Genomic DNA, 17,340 nt, shown 5'->3' on the forward strand with positions numbered 1-17,340 from the left:
GTTAGGGGTTTCTCAAATCAGGAGAAAAGAGGGAGTAAGAAAGAAAAGAACAAAAAAATACGAGAATCTGTGCTCAGACGCCAGACAATTTTCTGTAGCTATGTTTGGTTAGGAGACCAGCTCGGTGGGAGACTTAATGATATAGTAGGTTGGGAGGAAAAAGTAACGAGGAGGAGGAGGTCTAGTCAGAGACCAATCTGGTAAACAACATGAGCCAAATAAGTGAGAAATCTCATTATGATAGAAATCTTATATAAATCTTTATATAAGCTATGCCTGTTATTTTCTATTGGAGTGGGGACAAGTAATTCGAGAAATTTATATGATTAGTCCATAAGTAATCATTTTACATTTCTAAATGGGTGGTATGATAGAAATCTAATATAAATCTTATATAAGCTATGCCTGTTAGTTTACTTTTATGGTAGAAAGGGTGGTTTAACTAGAGAAAGTTATATGAATAGTCCATGAGTAATTTTTACATTTCTAGATGAGTGGTAGATTAAATTCTTGTATTAAGTAAAATGTATAGCAAAATAAAAGAGACAAGTGATAAAAAATCTACGAAAATCTAGGTATATGTATTTATTTCATGACAACAGAACAAATCATTTAGGAAAAGATTATTGTTGAGCCTCCACACAAATTTCATAATTACATATAAATATGCATGAAACAGTATGCCAAAACCTCTTATTAAGTAACGGAAAAGCCCTGAGCCCAAGGGCAAAAAGAAAGTTAAAAAAAGAAAAGAAAACAAATATTTTACAAGTATACATGATCGATTAAACAATCGTAATGTATACAAAACCAAAAGGCAATTTAGGAATCAGACCTGCTGAAAATTAACTAAGAAAGATGGGAAAAATTTAGAGCAGAATTAGCCAAGAATTTATTCTTCACCCATGCTTTACCAAAACCCTTACCCTCACGGGCCAGGTTGGAAATAATTATCGTTACAAACACTGTTGAAGAGGGTTTCATAGTGACAACATGTATCTAGTACAAAACAAATCTACTTTTAAATTTCTGAAGGATATGTTGAGCTAAATTACAGTGAAAACATTATATTAGTCCTGAAAAATGATAAAAGATAACAGTTAAATGGAATCCAAGATCTATAGACTAGCGATAAATATATTCCTGACAACAGCATTGCGAGGCCATCCCAAATCTACCAAGCAAACAGAGTCGACCGGGTTATGGTCCTACAATTCCTTCAGTTATACAAATTGCATAAAGCTCATTTAGGGCCGATAAAATTTATACACAAAACAAAAAAATAAATAACTTTAATTGATAAGTTATCAATCACGGATTAAGTCTTCTCTTGGAGTCTGAAATGCATCAACAACAAGAAAAAAAAAACCTTTTAGAAAACTCTAGGCTAGTCTCAAATACCTGATAATGAGCTGGGCAATCGACACTGCGCATGACGTGCCGAGTGAGGGCTTCCTCTAGCTCTTCAACAGAAAACAATGGCACTAGAAAAATATCCATCCCAACTAGGAGGAGTAGCATGAATTAGAATTTGCATATAAATCAATAGCTGGGTATAAGTTGGAGACTGGACACAAGAAAGTAAATACAAACACTCTGAGTTACCTATAATAGATCACATGTAAAAACCCTCTTCGGTGTCGAAACGTTGAAGCTTGAGACCTTGTATGTATGTCAGAGGAGCCATAGATGAATAGAAAGGCCTAGCATGTCGACGGAGAAAAAATACGGGCTCCACCAAAACCCTAGTAGCAAATGAAAGACCAAGGAATACCTACGCATGGAAAACCCCCTTGCAAAGCGGACTGAAACACATCCCAGAGAGGAAAAGCAATGAATGGGTATCAAAACTATATATGAGGCATAGAAAATTGAGTTTTGTATCCACCTTCGGATCAACACAACAACTGGAGACCGTATATGTGGAGATGAACCCAAGGATGACAATGGAGCTGCCTAGCATTGAAGTCTCCAGAGGGACAGTCTTATCACCTAGGTCGTCACATTAGTCAGGCATTAATTCTGCATTAAGGAGGTTGAGTGGTGTAAATAAAAATAGTAGTGAATTGACTAGAATTAAGTTCAGGATTAAATTATGAAGTCCTAGTTAACACTAGTAGTTTTGTCATAATTAAAGTGGTATCGGTAGTGGCCAATGGACTTGTTGGTACATATAGAATCCCGTCGAGGAATAAATTCCACTTAATATTAGTCACGAGAAGTATATATGAAATTATGGTTGAAATGTTTGATTAAGGGCCCTATCATAAATAAATAGTGTATCGAAGAAATAATGAAGGTAATCAAGTTTTACAGTTCTGTTGAATCATAGCATAAATATATAAATATTCCACGCTTTCTATATAGTAAACTATTCAAAATTTTACTTATGCTCATTTAATATGTGGATGTGTGACATATGGAATCAGTGTGTTCAGGTTGCAAAACCGAGACATCTGGAATAAATAAAATAACAAAGTTGGTAATGTGCACAGAGGAAGCAAGGAAGCAGTCAGCATGAGGAGAACTGGATATCCACCACATAGGTCCGTAATGGGAGTAGGACCATCATCATTTCAAGAAGGCAATCCGGAAGTATGGGTGCAGTTGGGAGATTAGCCCTGAAACACCAATACTACTATCATGGAAACTGTACAAGAATTGAAGGATGAGATGGCACAAGTATTGGCAGATAATGAAAGACTGATGCAGGAGTAGGAAAAAATTATGAAGAATCTATCTGATAGACAAAACCATCGGCCACTAGTCCCTAGCTCTGAGCACGAAAATATGACAGGGGAACAATACTTTCGAGCTGAGAATGTGGAAATGAAAGGTGGTGAAGAGAATCATGAAGAAGAATTAGATAATGTGTCGAATCACAAGACATAGAAAAGACAAACAATGGAACTTCAAGGGGAGTTTCAGAAAATAAAGCCTCCCCTCTTTGATGGTGAACAGGAAGATGCAGTGGAAGCATGACTCATCAACATGAACAAGTACTTCCAGTTGTACAAGTATGACCATAATTTAAAGGCTCCTTTGGAATTTTCTAGCTACAAGGGAAAACCATCCTGTGCTGGGAGGAAGTAAAAGCAGTTTGCGGAGTAAATGAACAAATCATAACTTGGAAAAAATTTCAAAAATATTTTAATGAAAAATATCTAATGGAAAGATTCTATGACGAAAAGGAAAAAGAGTTTCATGATCTCCAACTAGGCCAATTGTCCATGGACGAGTTCATAACAAAGTTTACATCACTACTTCACTATGTCCCTTACATACGCAGAGAAAAACCAAAAGTACATCGGTTTATCAGCAGTCTCCCATTGTTCATTAAAGAACAACTGGAGTTTGATAACCCAAAAACCATGGATGAAGTTATACGTAAGGAGCAGATATGCTACCAGCAAAACAAACCAAATGGAGATATGGGAAAGCGATGGGCCAACAAAAAGGAAAGTAAATTTACTCCCAATCACAAGGGGAAAAAGAGAACAAGAAACAAAGGTTTTTATAGTGGTCAACCTAACCAAAATATCAGTAGAAATCAACCCATATTTAAAGTACCAGGAAGAAACAGGATGAATGAGCAATATGGTAAAACTGAAGCATAATTAACTAACAAATCACCTGTACAGTGTTGGGGATGTGGAGGCCCACATTATGTCAAAAAATGCCCACACCATAAAGGATTTGACCAGATTTCACAGATACAAGAATCATCTACAGTGGGAGAAGTAGCTAGAAGCATTCCTAAAATTAATGCTACCCTTGAAGGCCATTAGGCAGAATTTCAACCAACCATGGTTGAATATGAAGGTAATGTTTTTGACCGAACCATATCTATTTTAATTGATCCAAGAGATACCTTGAGTTATATTAGCCCCAAGATAGTGGAACAATGTAAATTGCAAGTTGTTAAGTTTAAAAATCCTTGGTTAGTACAACTAGCCACAAGAGCGAAAACAAGAGTTTTTGCCAAAGTCGGTAATTGCCCTCTAATATTAGCTAATCAGTCTATCATGGTAGATTTGAATGTTTTACCCCTAGGGTCATACGACATCCTTATAGATATGGATTGGCTGCAAAAACATTGGTCCCTCATTAATTGTAAAACCAAAACCATTAATTATTGGGATGAGCAAGGAGAAAGACAAGAAATTCAAGGTATTCAGAAACCTTTGCAATTAAGGCTTGGAACAACCTACCAATTAGCAAGGTGAATTAGAAAAGCCTACCAAGTTTATGGAATACAAGTAGGGTATGATGACTCTAAATGCAAAACTATTTCATTAGAGAATATACCAGTGGTACAAAATTTTCCAGATGTATTTCCTGAGGAAATCTCGGGCCTACCGCAAAAAGGGACATAGATTTCACTAAAGAGTTAATTATGGGAGATGCCCAGTCTCCTGAGCCCCTTATCATATGAACTTACCAAAGCTAACAGAATTAAAAATGCAGCTACAAGAGTTGCTTGATAAAAAGTATACCTTTCCTAGTGTGTCTCCTTGGGGAGCTCCAATTATTTTTGTTAAAAAGAAGGACAGAACCTTGCGAATGTGCATGGATTACCATCATTTAAATAAGATGACCATTAAAAATAAATACCCCTTCCCCGTATAGATGAGTTATTTGATCAGGTGAAGGGTGCAACCGTATTTTAAAAAATTGATCTCCGCTCGGGTTATCATCATATCAGAATAAAATAAGATGATATAGCAAAAACTACGTTTAGGACTTGTTATGGACATTATGAGTTCGTAGTGCTACCTTTTGGACTAACCAATCCCCAGAAACCTTCATGCGCCTCACGAACAGTATATTTCATCAGTTCTTGGACAAGTTTGTGTTAATCTTTATAGATGATATACTGATCTACTCTCGAAGTATAGAAGAACATAAGGAGCATCTTTGTATTGTTCTGCAAGTTTTAAGAGAACACCAGCTGTACGCTAAGTACAATAAATGTGATTTCTTTAAGGAGCAAATCCAGTACTTGGGACACGTCATCAACAAATATGGAATCGCAATAGACCGAGAGAAAATAAGGACTATCATAGAGTGGATGGTATCAAAGGATGTAGCTGACATAAGATTGTTCATGGGTCTAGTCGGATATTATAGACAATTTGTGGAAGGATTTTCTAAGGTGGTGTATCCTATTACCTCTCTAGAAAAGAAAGGAAAAGCATTTAGGTGGACCTCTCATTGTCAAAGGAGCTTTGATGAGCTCAAACATCTTCTTACCACCGCGCCCATTTTGAGCATTGCTGATCCCACTAAATAATATGTGGTTTGTACGGATGCTAGCAAAGAAGGTGTAGGTGGCGTATTAATGCAAGAAGGCAAGGTTGTAGCCTATGAATCAAGCAAGCTTAAAGAGTATGAACAAAAGTGTTCGACCTACGATTTAGAGTTGACAACAGTTATCCATGCCTTGAAGTTGTGGCAACATTACTTGATGGGTAAGTAATTTCTGTTAATGACTGATCATCATAGTCTAACAAACTACTTCAGACAACCCACTTTGAATGCTAGGGAAGCTCGTTGGGCTGACCTCTTAAGAGAATTCGATTTTGAAATCAAACATTTGAAGGGAAAAGAGAATCGGGTTGCGGATGCCTTATGTCGAAAGGTAAATTATTTGTATGAGATTTCCTTTAGTGAATAACGAACTACATTTTATGAGCAGATTCATGAAACAACCATGAAAGATTTAGTATATAAATATTTACAGCAACAAGCAAAAATTTTTAACATCCATGAAAACGAATTGGGATATGAGGTAAATTCAAAAGAATTGTTGATTATAGGAAAAGGTTATATGTGCCTAACCAAAAACATCTTAAAAATTTAATTTTAGATGAATATCATAAGATTCCTTATGCAGGCCACCTCGGATACTAGAAAATGATTTCTTCCCTTAGAAAGGAATTTTTCTGGCCTAGTATGAAGAAGGAGGTAGCAGAATATTTGGCCCGATGTCTGGAATGCCAACAAGTAAAGGCGGAGCACCAAAACCTCGCAGGATTACTCCACCCACTTCTTATTCCTGAATGGAAATGGGAAACCATATCCATCGACTTCATTACCAGACTGCCTAAATCTAAAAGGAAAAATGACTCAATCATGGTGGTCGTGGACAAATTGAGAAAATCTACTCATTTCATACCAGTACAATCAACTTATAAAGCGGTACAAATTGATAACATGTTTATGAAAAACATTTGTAAATTACATGGAATACCCAAAATGATCATTTCCAAACGTGATGTGAAATTTACATCAGCATTCTGGAAAACTCTATTTAAAGGATTGCGCACACAACTACACTTCAACATTGCATATCATCCTCAAAGTGATGGGGAGACAGAGTGAGTAAATCAAGTAGTAGAAGACATGTTACGAACTTATGTAATGAAACAACCATCTAAATGGGAGGACTACCTGCACTTGGTAGAGTTTTCCTATAACAATGGATACCATACATCCTTACAAATGAGTCCCTTTGAAGTGTTATATGGGTGTAAGTGCAGAACACCCTTGAGTTGGAGTGTTCCACAGGAAAATTTGATGCTAGGAGCAGATATATTAGCCGAATTTAAGGGGATGGTGAAAAAGGTACGTGCCAATTTGAATGCTGCTTAGGACCAACAAAAGAAATTTGATGATCGGAAGATAATTTTTTGGGAATTCCAAGTGGGGGATCATGTTTACATTCGGGTACGAGCCAAGAAAAACACATTACAATGGACTGGATGTGCTAAACTAACACCTCGATTCTGCTGCCCTTTCCAAATTTTAGCTCGAATTGAAGCAGTGGCATACCAACTTGCCTTACCCAGCCATATTCGTGTGCACAATGTCTTTCACGTTTCTCTACTTAAGAAATACATTTATGATGCTAACCACATAATCATTTGGAAATAAATTCGAGTAAAGTATATAATAAGTTTGTTTGTTTGTTTGTTTTTTTTTTTTTTTTTTTTAAATTTTAATTTTATTTTTATTTTTATTTTAATTTTATTTTATTTTTTTATTTTATTTTTATTTTTATTTTATTTTATTTATTTATTTATTTATTATTATTATTATTTTTTATTTATTATTTATTATTTTATTTTATTTTTTGTTTTTTTATTTTTATTTTATTTTATTTTATTTTTTCAAATTCATTAAACAAGTTGGTTGATGATTTAAAGTGTTTTATTGCTATGTATAGGTCGAACCAGAAGGCGAGCTCTTGGTCTAACCCCTGTTTATACTCGATCGGATAGAAGTAACGCTGCAGAAATGAGTTATCACCCACGTTAAAGTGCAATGCTAACACTATGGGTTAGAGGAGGTTACCTGGGAAGATGAGCAGGTTATGAAAGAAAACTTTCCGGATCTATTTTTAGAAGGAAAACATCGAGACGATGTTACATCTTAGGGGGAGAAGATGTGATATCCCCAGATAACGTAAATATTTATTTTACTACAAACCAAACAAACCGTTTACTATTTTTTTAATTATAAAACTATTTCTAGAATTTAGTTATCCAGAAGTGAATTTAGCAGTTATTGGTAAATATTGTTTTACCTACTAAGTAGTTATGAGAAACAATTATCTGTCCCTGACTAAATTCTTGAGGATTTACTCAAGAAAGATCAAGAGGATAGGGGTATTTGAGATCAGGAGAAAAGAGGGAGCAAGAAAGAAAAGAACAAAAAAAGAAGAGAATATGTGCTGAGACGTTAGCCAGTTTTCTGTAGCTACGTCTGCTTAGGACCAGATAGCTGTGAGACCATGGGTTCTCATAGTAAAAGAAGAAGGTTCCTATGACCAGGAACAACTCAGGGGGAGATTTACTGGTATAGTAGTCTCAAGTTTGGGAGGAAAAAGTAACGAGCAGGTCTAGTCGAAAACCAATCTGGGAAACAGCATGAGCCAAATAAGTAAGAAATCTCATTATGATAGAAATTTGATATAAATATTTATATAAGCTATTCTTGTTATTTTCTATTAGAGAGGGGATGGGTAATTCGAGAAATTTATTTGATTAGTCCATAATTAATCTTTTTACATTTCTAAATGAATGGTATGATTTAAATTTTTATTTTGAGGTAAAACCTGTGAACAGTTTTGAAACCAACGTTACAGACTAGCTTAGTGAGTCCATCATCAAGGCAACGAGACTTGTATTTGAGAAGAGAGAGCGTGAAATTACGGAGCTTATTAATAGTTATTTGAAAAATATTTCTGATATCTTCATTTGTAGTCGGCTTATAAATGATAAATTAATTAATAATTATTTAATTTATTTATTTAGATAAGTATTTATTTTATTTATTATATATTATTATTATTTATTTATTTAGTTTTAATTTTATTATATTATTGTTTATATATATATATATATATATATATATATATATATATATTATTATTATTTATTTAAATTTCAAATAAAATAAATCTATTATTTTTTTTAATATTATTATTATTATTATTATTTATTTATTTATTTATTTTTCTTTGTTTATTATTATAATAATTATTATGATCTTCCCTCTTTTTTTTAATTAATTAATTATTTATTTTATTTGAAATATATATTATTTTTTTAAGATGCTAACTATCTGTTAATTGTTTTGTAGGAATGTATATAATTTTAAAGATTAATTTTGAAAATTTATGTTAACTAATTTGCTATGTGATTAAATTATTATTTAAAGGATTAGATAGGGAGTTAGCTATGATAGGTTATGTTTATCAATTTTAATTAATTAATTAATTTTGTTTTTTCTCCTTAATATTGATGTTTACTTATTTAATTATTTTCATTTCATTTATTAATTTATTTATTTTTAATGGATAAATTAGTAAATGAATAATTTATTTAGCTATGATAGGTTAATATTTTATAGCTATAATTTATTTAGCTATGATAGGTTAATATTTTATAGCTATGATAAATTAATAAATGAATAATTTATTTAGCTATGATAGGTTAATTTATTTATTTTGAAATCTGATATAAATATTATATAAGCTATGCCTATTAGTTGCTTTTTATTGTAGAAAGGGCGGGTTAACGCGAGAAAGTTATACGGATAGTCCATGAGTAATTTTTACATTTCTAGATGAGTGGTAGATTAAATTCTTGTACTAAGTAAAATGTACAACAAAATAGAGTATACAAGTGATAAAGAATCTTCCAGAATCTAGGTATATATATATATATATATATATATATATATATATATATATATATTTATAGATATATATATATTTATTTATTTATTTATTTCATGACAACAGAACAAATCATTTAGGAAAAGATTATTGTCGAGCATCCACACAGATTTCATAATTACATATAAATATGGAAGCAACAATATGCCAAAACCTCTTATTAAGTAATGGCAAAGCCCTCAGCCCAAGAGTAAAAAAAAGAAGAAAAAAAAGAAAAGAAATATTTTTACAGGTATACATGATCGATTAAACAATCGTAGTGTATACAAAACTAGAAGGAAATTTAGGAATTAGACTTGTCGAAAATTAACTAAGAAAGATGTAAAAACTTTAGAGCAGAATTAGCCAAGAATTTATTCTTCACTCGTGGTTTACCAAAACCCTTACCCTTGCGGGCCAGGTTGGAAATAGTTATCTTTACAAACACCGTTGAAGAGGGTTTCACAGTCACAGTATGTAGCTAGCACAAAACAAATCTACTTTTAAATTTCTGAAGGATATGCTAAGGTAAATTCCAGTGAAAAAATTATATTAATCCCAAAAATTGATAAAAGATAATAGTTAAATGGAATCCAAGACCTATAAACTAGCCATAAATGTATTCCTCGCAACAGCAGTGCGAGGTCATCCCAAATCTACCAAGAAAACAAATTCGACCAGGTTATGGTCCTACAATTCCTTCAATTATACAAATTGCATAAAGCCCATTTAGGGTCGGTAATATTTATACGCAGGAAAAAAACAAAAAATAAAAATAATTATCTAATAAGTTATTAGTCGTAGATTAACTCTTCCCTTGGAGTCTAAAATGCATCAACAGTAAGAAAAAAAAACCCTTATAGAAAACTCTAGGCTAGTCTCAAATACCCAATAATGAGTTGGGCTATTGACACTGCACATGGCGGGCCGAGTGAGGGCTTACTCCAACTTTTCAATTGAAAACGGTAACACTTGCAAAACCTCCATCCCAACTGAGAGGAATAGCATGAATTAGAATTCGCATATCAATCAATAGATGGGTATAAGCTGGAGACTGAAGACAACAAAGTAAAGACAAACACTCTGAGTTACCTATAATAAGTCACATGTAAAAACCCTCTTCGCTGCCGAAATGCTAAAGCCTGAGACCTTGTATGTCTGTCAGAGGAGCCATAGACGAACAGAAAGGCCTATCATGTTGACGAAGAACAAATACGGGCTCCATCAAAACCCCAACAAAAAGCGAAAGACCAAGGAATACTTGCGCATGGAAAACCCCCTTGCAGAGCAGACTTAAACCCATCCCCGGGAGGAAAAACAATGAAAGGGAACCGGAACTACATCTAAGGTATGGAAACCCGAGTTTCGTATCCACCATCAGATCAATGAAGCAGTTGGAGATCGTAGATGTGGAGCAGAACCCAAGGACGATGATGGAGCTCTCCAGCATTGAAGTCTCCATAGGGGTAGTCTTATCACCTAGGTCGTCACATTAGTCAGGCATTAATTCCGCATTAAGGACGTCGAGTGGTGTAAATAAAAGTAGTAGTGAAGTGACTCTAATTAAGTTAGCGATTAAATTATGAAGTCCTGGTTAAGCCGAGTAGTTTATGTCATAATTAAAGTGGTATCAGTAGTGGCCACTGGGCCTGCTGGTACATATAGAACCCTGTCAAGTAACAAATTCCACTTAATCTTAGTCATGAGAAGTAAATATGAAATTACTGTTGAAATTTCTGATTAAGGGCCTTGTCATAAATAAATAGTATCGAAAAAATAACAAAGGTAATCTAGTTTTACAGTTGTGTCGAATCATAGCATAAATATATAAATATTCTATGTTTTTTATATGGTAAACTGTTCAAAATTTTACTTATGCTCATTTAATATGTGGATGTGTGACATTTTTCTCTTTGAAAGTAATTCGCTATATATATATATATATATATATATATATAAAGTTTTTCCTTCAAAAGTTATTCGCCAAAATTTTATATATAACATATAAAAAATTATTATAAATTTGAATATTTTATAAATATATCACAAATCATTTTACAATTTGTATATTGAATACTAATAAGAGTTGGTAAGGTTTCTAAATTTTAAGATGTATTTTTGTCCTTAAAATGTTCTCTTAAACATTAAGTTTTAAGAGACATGTTATAACTACCTTGTTTATGGTATTTATGAAATTGTTATATTTAACATGAAAATAATCACCAATCTTTAGAAATAATCATTTCTTTAATTTTTTTTTATTAAAATAAAAAAATTTATATTGTAATATTAAATCTAAAAATATTCATATAATTATTTATTTTATATAGTTAAATATCATATTTTTTTTTTTTAATTTTAAAACGAATATAAACGTATTTTAAGTTTATAAAATAAAGGATAAAAATAAATATCTTGTTATTAGTTTCGCTCCTAATGAATCATGTCAAGCATATAATTTTGTGATACTTTTAACTTGCGGCGTTTTTTAAATAATGCGCTATATAAAGAAAGTTTATTATTAATAAGATATTAATTTAACTTTGTTATCAATGAGAACGTAATATTAAAGTTTATTAATTAAAATGTAAACTAATTAATATTAAAGAAATTTGTATAATTGGAAGAGAAAAAATGTTTTTTATTTAAGTATATTTTATATGAGAATATTTTATTACAGTGAAGTTTATGTCTTTTGTTTTTTGTTTTTTTTTTAATAATAAAAATGATATAACTTAAAATTAAAAATAAAATAAAATTATATGATAAAAATATAGAGTTTAGATTGGTTGTTTATAGGAAAATTTTAATAAAATCTAAAATTATTGTATCTTCAAGGAGAAAGAAGATAAAATGTTGCTTAAGAACTGAAAATATACCTTAGATTTACCAATATACTAGCCTTTCAGGTCATAAGAGAGAAACAAGTACATAGAAACTATGAAACCAAAGATATAACAAGAATAAAGAGATTAGGAAGATAGGTTCAAATTTGTTGTTGGAACATGGATCAACCCCTTGTTGTGGCACAATGAGCTTTCAGTGGTAGGAGGAATTCTTGGGTACTTCTCGATGTGGTCTAGTTGCCAGTTCAGGCCCATCATGTGTTGATGGAGATGCTCCATGGAGAATAGGTCCTCTATTCTCTCGTGTTGATCGAGGAGAACCTCTCCCGGTAGGTATTTCATGTCATAGTACAAGTCCACTGTTTGCATACAATGATTGAAATTAAATGCCCATGTGTGAGCCCTATGTTAGAGACCCAATCAACCAAATCTACTAGGACCTCAATGTAATAGAGGAGGTGCCTTTGATCATTGCCTTCCCTCTTGGCATGAGTGATTTCTCCCTAAATGGAGTATGGGGTAAGATCTTGAAAGCAAGTGTTAGTTTCATCACTCCATGATGATTTGATTCATTGCCACAACTTGCCTTTTCTTGATAGTACACTTCGCCCCTACAGTGCGAGGCTCACTGACATGGCATGGTGATTGCACAAGGATTTGAAGAAGGCCAAGGAGTAGGTAAGGATGTGCTAGGAGAGATAGAGATGGACATGGATAATTATTTGGATGGTGTAACAAAGCTATGACCGGGCCCTAAGATGTGGTGTGTGGAAGAAAAATGGAGGCTTATAGAGTGGCTAAGACAGTGTCAATGGGTGGTAATACCAACAGAAAGGAACCTTGCAAAGAGCTATGACCAAAAAGGTTGGAGAGCATCCCAAAAGTGCAAATAGTTGGCATCTAGGTGAGGTTGAAAGAGGATCGAGTTGCTACAAGGAGTGATTGTCCACACAAGAACACCAAGAAAATAATACTTATGAAAAAGCTGTAGGGGGAGAAATTTTAAGCTTCCTGAGGAAATAGCCAATCTAATTATGTGATGAAGATTCACTGCTAAAGAGTACACTAGCCTACTTTAGTGGTCTATATAAGTTTCTATGTAGAGAACCCTATTATTAAGCATAATAGAGTGTCATTCAAGATGGAAAAGGGAATTTCCCAACTTCGTGGAAAAAAGTGTAGTATGGCTTGCTCTTCCCTTTCTCTAGTACCACTTGGAGAGCTAGAAAGAAGGATCCTTGCAAGCATGGATCATAAAATTGAGCTAACATAGGCCCCCCTTCACCGATTGTATTATTGAATTGAGGTGAGAAGTGAACTCGCAATACTGCCAACTTGGCTTTTGTGTTTACACTTTTGCGCTAATAACCCTTTTGTCTTAGGTGGTTGACCTTTGTGGAACTCTAAATTGTTGTGATGGGGAATTTAATCCCATTTCTAGTGGTGGAAAAGCGTCTTACGTGGCACAAGACGAAGAGAAAGTACAATAATGCAAGGAAATTGTGTAGGGTGTAGGGGAGATGGATCTATTGAGTGTCTTGCGTAGCATGAGACAAAGAGAAAGTATAACCATTCAAGGAGATTGAGATTATGTAGGGTGAACGGGAGATGGATCTATTTTGATTTTTATGAAAGAGTGTCTTGCATAGCAAGAAACAAAGAGAAAGTATAATCATGCAAGGAGATTGTGTAGTGTGTAGGGGATATGGATCTATTTTCATTTTTATTTATTTTTATGACATTTCACAATACTCACTAATTTTATTCTTTTATTCTTTTAAGTACTATATGTAAATTATAATATTATAGGATAGCATTATTGTGCATCTATTCCATTAATAAATATCTAATGGATACTAAAAACTATCTAGTTGGACTCAAAACTCACTTTTTAAGACCACCAAATAAATAATTCAGGTAACTGACCACCAACTAGATAATTCAGAGAACTTATTATTATCTTAAATAAACAATGAGAAATCAGCATACAACAACTAACAATAACTATAAATACTATATTGACAACTGAATTATAATAAAATTTTCAACAATATTAAAAAACCAAAAAACAACTTCCCTAACCAAGCAACTTATCAATCCTAATGGATTTATTATTAATCCAATAGATTCATTCCCGAATTAAATATTAATCCAATAGATTCATTCCCGAATTAAAGTTGCTTCTTGTTGAAGATCGACCTCCCTGTACGTCGCGAATGATCACCGAAACGATGCCATTGAGCTAAGATTTTTGTCGGCGGTGGTCGACCTGCCTCTACCTCTTGAAACATTTCGTGAATGATGCCATATCTGAACCTTTTTTTGGATTCAACACATGAAAGGATCAGATAGTGTTTGTGATTCCTTAGAAAATCGTAAACGCAGCCATGTCAGGGAAATACGCGTCTTCATGACGGGTGTCCTGTACCGCCAAAGTCAAACAACGACGCACGCGTTCCATTATGTTCATAGGGTGGGCTTTACGCCAGATGCTCAATGTGCAAAATATGCTCCCGCCAGCTCTTCTAGAAGTTTAAAATTAAAAATAATCTGATCCAGCCATGGATATCTATCTGCCCGTTTTTATACCTTACATTTTGGGGTTGAGAGGATCTGATGTCTGCGATAGCTTATCCCCTATATTTTACCGCATGCGTTTGGGCCACCACCTACTATTTATCGAATTCTCCCTTCATATTAAACTCTGTCTGGGCTTTCTATAAATTGTCTTCATAAACAAGATATAAACAAGCCAAGTGTAGGCAGATCTTAAAGTATTTTGTTCTTCAATTTCAGGTACATTTGTCAAGTACCAGCTGCTACTTTGTTATTGTTTCTCTAAAAATGAGACAGCCATCGTTTCTGCGGGTTGTAGTAGCTGCCTTAAGCGTTGTAATCTGCAACCTACAAATGGTTGCAGAAGCAGGTACGAATATTAGTCAAACCATTCAAGGATTTGTGGTTCAGCAGAACGAGGCAAGAAAACAAGTGGGAGTCCCTCCACTGAAATGGGATGTGAAACTCGCAACGTATGCTCGCGTTTATGCAAGGGAAAGAAGAGGTGATTGCCTTCTTCAGCATTCGAATGGTCCATTCGGAGAAAACATATTCTGGGGGAGTGGTAAAGGCTGGAATGCTACAGAGGCAGTGGCTGCATGGGTTGATGAAAAGAAGTGGTATAACTATGCAAATAGTAGTTGCAGCTCCGGCCAGGACTGCACGCACTACACTCAGATTGTCTGGAGAACGACAACTAGCGTTGGATGTGCCGTCATCAAATGTAACAGCGGCGACACGTTCATCACATGCAATTACTACCCTCCTGGAAACTATGTTGGAGAGAGACCATACTGAAACATTGGCGCCCACTATTTAACATTCATTCCCACGCTTGTATTTCCAGCTTCTTCCATATTGTTTGTAACATACTGGATATTGATTTCATTTTTTCTCACTACCATTTATATTTCTTTCTCAGGATCATTTGTGTTCATTATCCTATTCATATTCTTCCGATGCATACGTATATTACTTTCTTTAAACGTAATCACACATAAGATTTTCTGATGCTCACGTTGATTGAATAAGCTGCTGGAGTCTCATATTTTTCAGAACATCATGAATGGGTGCCATGATTTTCCAGTGCAAATGTCATTATCAATGGTACTGGATCCGTATAAAACGACCATAAGTGAACCTGATCTAATCTTATTATTTTTCCTTAAATTTAATGGAATGAATGACAAAATTACAACGAATTGCAATGCCAGTTATCAGCAACCTTCAAAATAAAACCAAGTGGCGCATGTCGAGGTAAAGCATGGTGTATTTGGCATATTAGATGACTTAGTCCAAACATGATCTATACAGCTAAAAAAGTTGGCCCTGTCCTCAGGGATGAATAAATCAATGGATTTGAAATTCCGACTGTCGAAATCTGATCTCAAACCTGGGTGAAAATTTAAAATCTTATGAAACCTTTTTTAACATTCAAGGAATTGTGGTTCCGCAGAACGAGGCAAGTAAACAAGTGGGAGTCCGTCCACTGAAATGGGATGTCAAGCTCGCAACGTATGATCATGTTTACGCAAGGGGAAAAAGAGGTACAAATTTAAAATGTTATGGAATCCTTTTTAACGGGCGTTCGTTGGGTTATTTGTTTGGCCTTCCAAAAATAATGCACGGGTTTCCTTTTACTTCCTTTCACATTTCCGTAGGTTGCTGCTCGATTTGAGTAGTGTCACCAATACATCCAAAACTGTGAACATTAATTGGAAAACTTTATAATATATTTTTTTATTTTCTACTGTTCACATTAATTGAAGAAGTTTATAATATATATCTTTTCATTTTTCTAAATTTTTCATTTTTAAAATTTCTAAGTTTTCCATTTTTAATTTATTTTCAAATTATATATATATAAAATTAATTTTCTCTATTTTATTAGTGAAGTGTAGATTTTTCTAACTGGGTAAATAAATTGAGAGCAGTTAAAACATTATTTGCATATTTAATCCATACAAATTTATCAACTTAAATTTATTTTTCATGTCGTAATAAAACCAAAAAAAAACTAACCAAAACAACGCTGCAAAATGTGTTCTATTTTATCGCTGAATTACCGTTGTTCCTTTCAATAACATAAATCTATATATTAACATTCAGACGGACAACGTACTCCGTCGTAATGTGAATAGATTGTTATTTAATCCCTATATTTTTTTTTTTTTTTTTGAAGGTGGCAAAACCTATCAAACTCAGGTGTCAAACCAACAGTGAGGACAACCATCTCTGGCTGCTATCCGCGAATGTCGATTTGACTCATCACCGTTATCAAGGAAAACCACGCCACCTGTAATAACCCACTGGTGGTCCGTAAGGGAGCAGGGTTTCACTCCTGCCATATGCCTCTGGGTCTTGGGCCATTAACCTATTTCCTTAAGTCCGAGGCCAAGCAGAAGCAGTTTTACGGCATACTCCAGGCCGATATTTAATCCCTATATTAACTTTGATTATGATTTTTTTAGTTAAAGTTTATTTCATTTAAATGATTTATATAAGAAAATTGAAATTAATAGATATGGTTGGAATGGAAACTATTTATAGAATTGTATCTTGAAGTTAATGAACAAAATGTTATAATATCTACACTACTCCACTTGTATAATGGACAATACTAACTTAATAAAAACCAAAATTTTCAAAGCATCAAAATGTTGCATTAAACCATGAGGAATTATTTGTCCACTTTAATTTCTGAGTCTATTGATC

General features: G+C 33.7%; 1 pseudogene; it reads left to right on the forward strand.

Moving 5' to 3' along the window:
* Positions 1-14,838: 14,838 nt before the first annotated feature.
* On the forward strand, positions 14,839-15,523 carry LOC149240965 (pathogenesis-related protein PR-1 pseudogene; annotated as a pseudogene).
* Positions 15,524-17,340: the final 1,817 nt, after the last annotated feature.

This window comes from Pinus tabuliformis, chromosome 8 (assembly GCF_031772625.1).
Source record: "Pinus tabuliformis cultivar Carrire ecotype Pingquan chromosome 8, CPIR1, whole genome shotgun sequence".
Classification (NCBI taxonomy): domain Eukaryota; kingdom Viridiplantae; phylum Streptophyta; class Pinopsida; order Pinales; family Pinaceae; genus Pinus; species Pinus tabuliformis.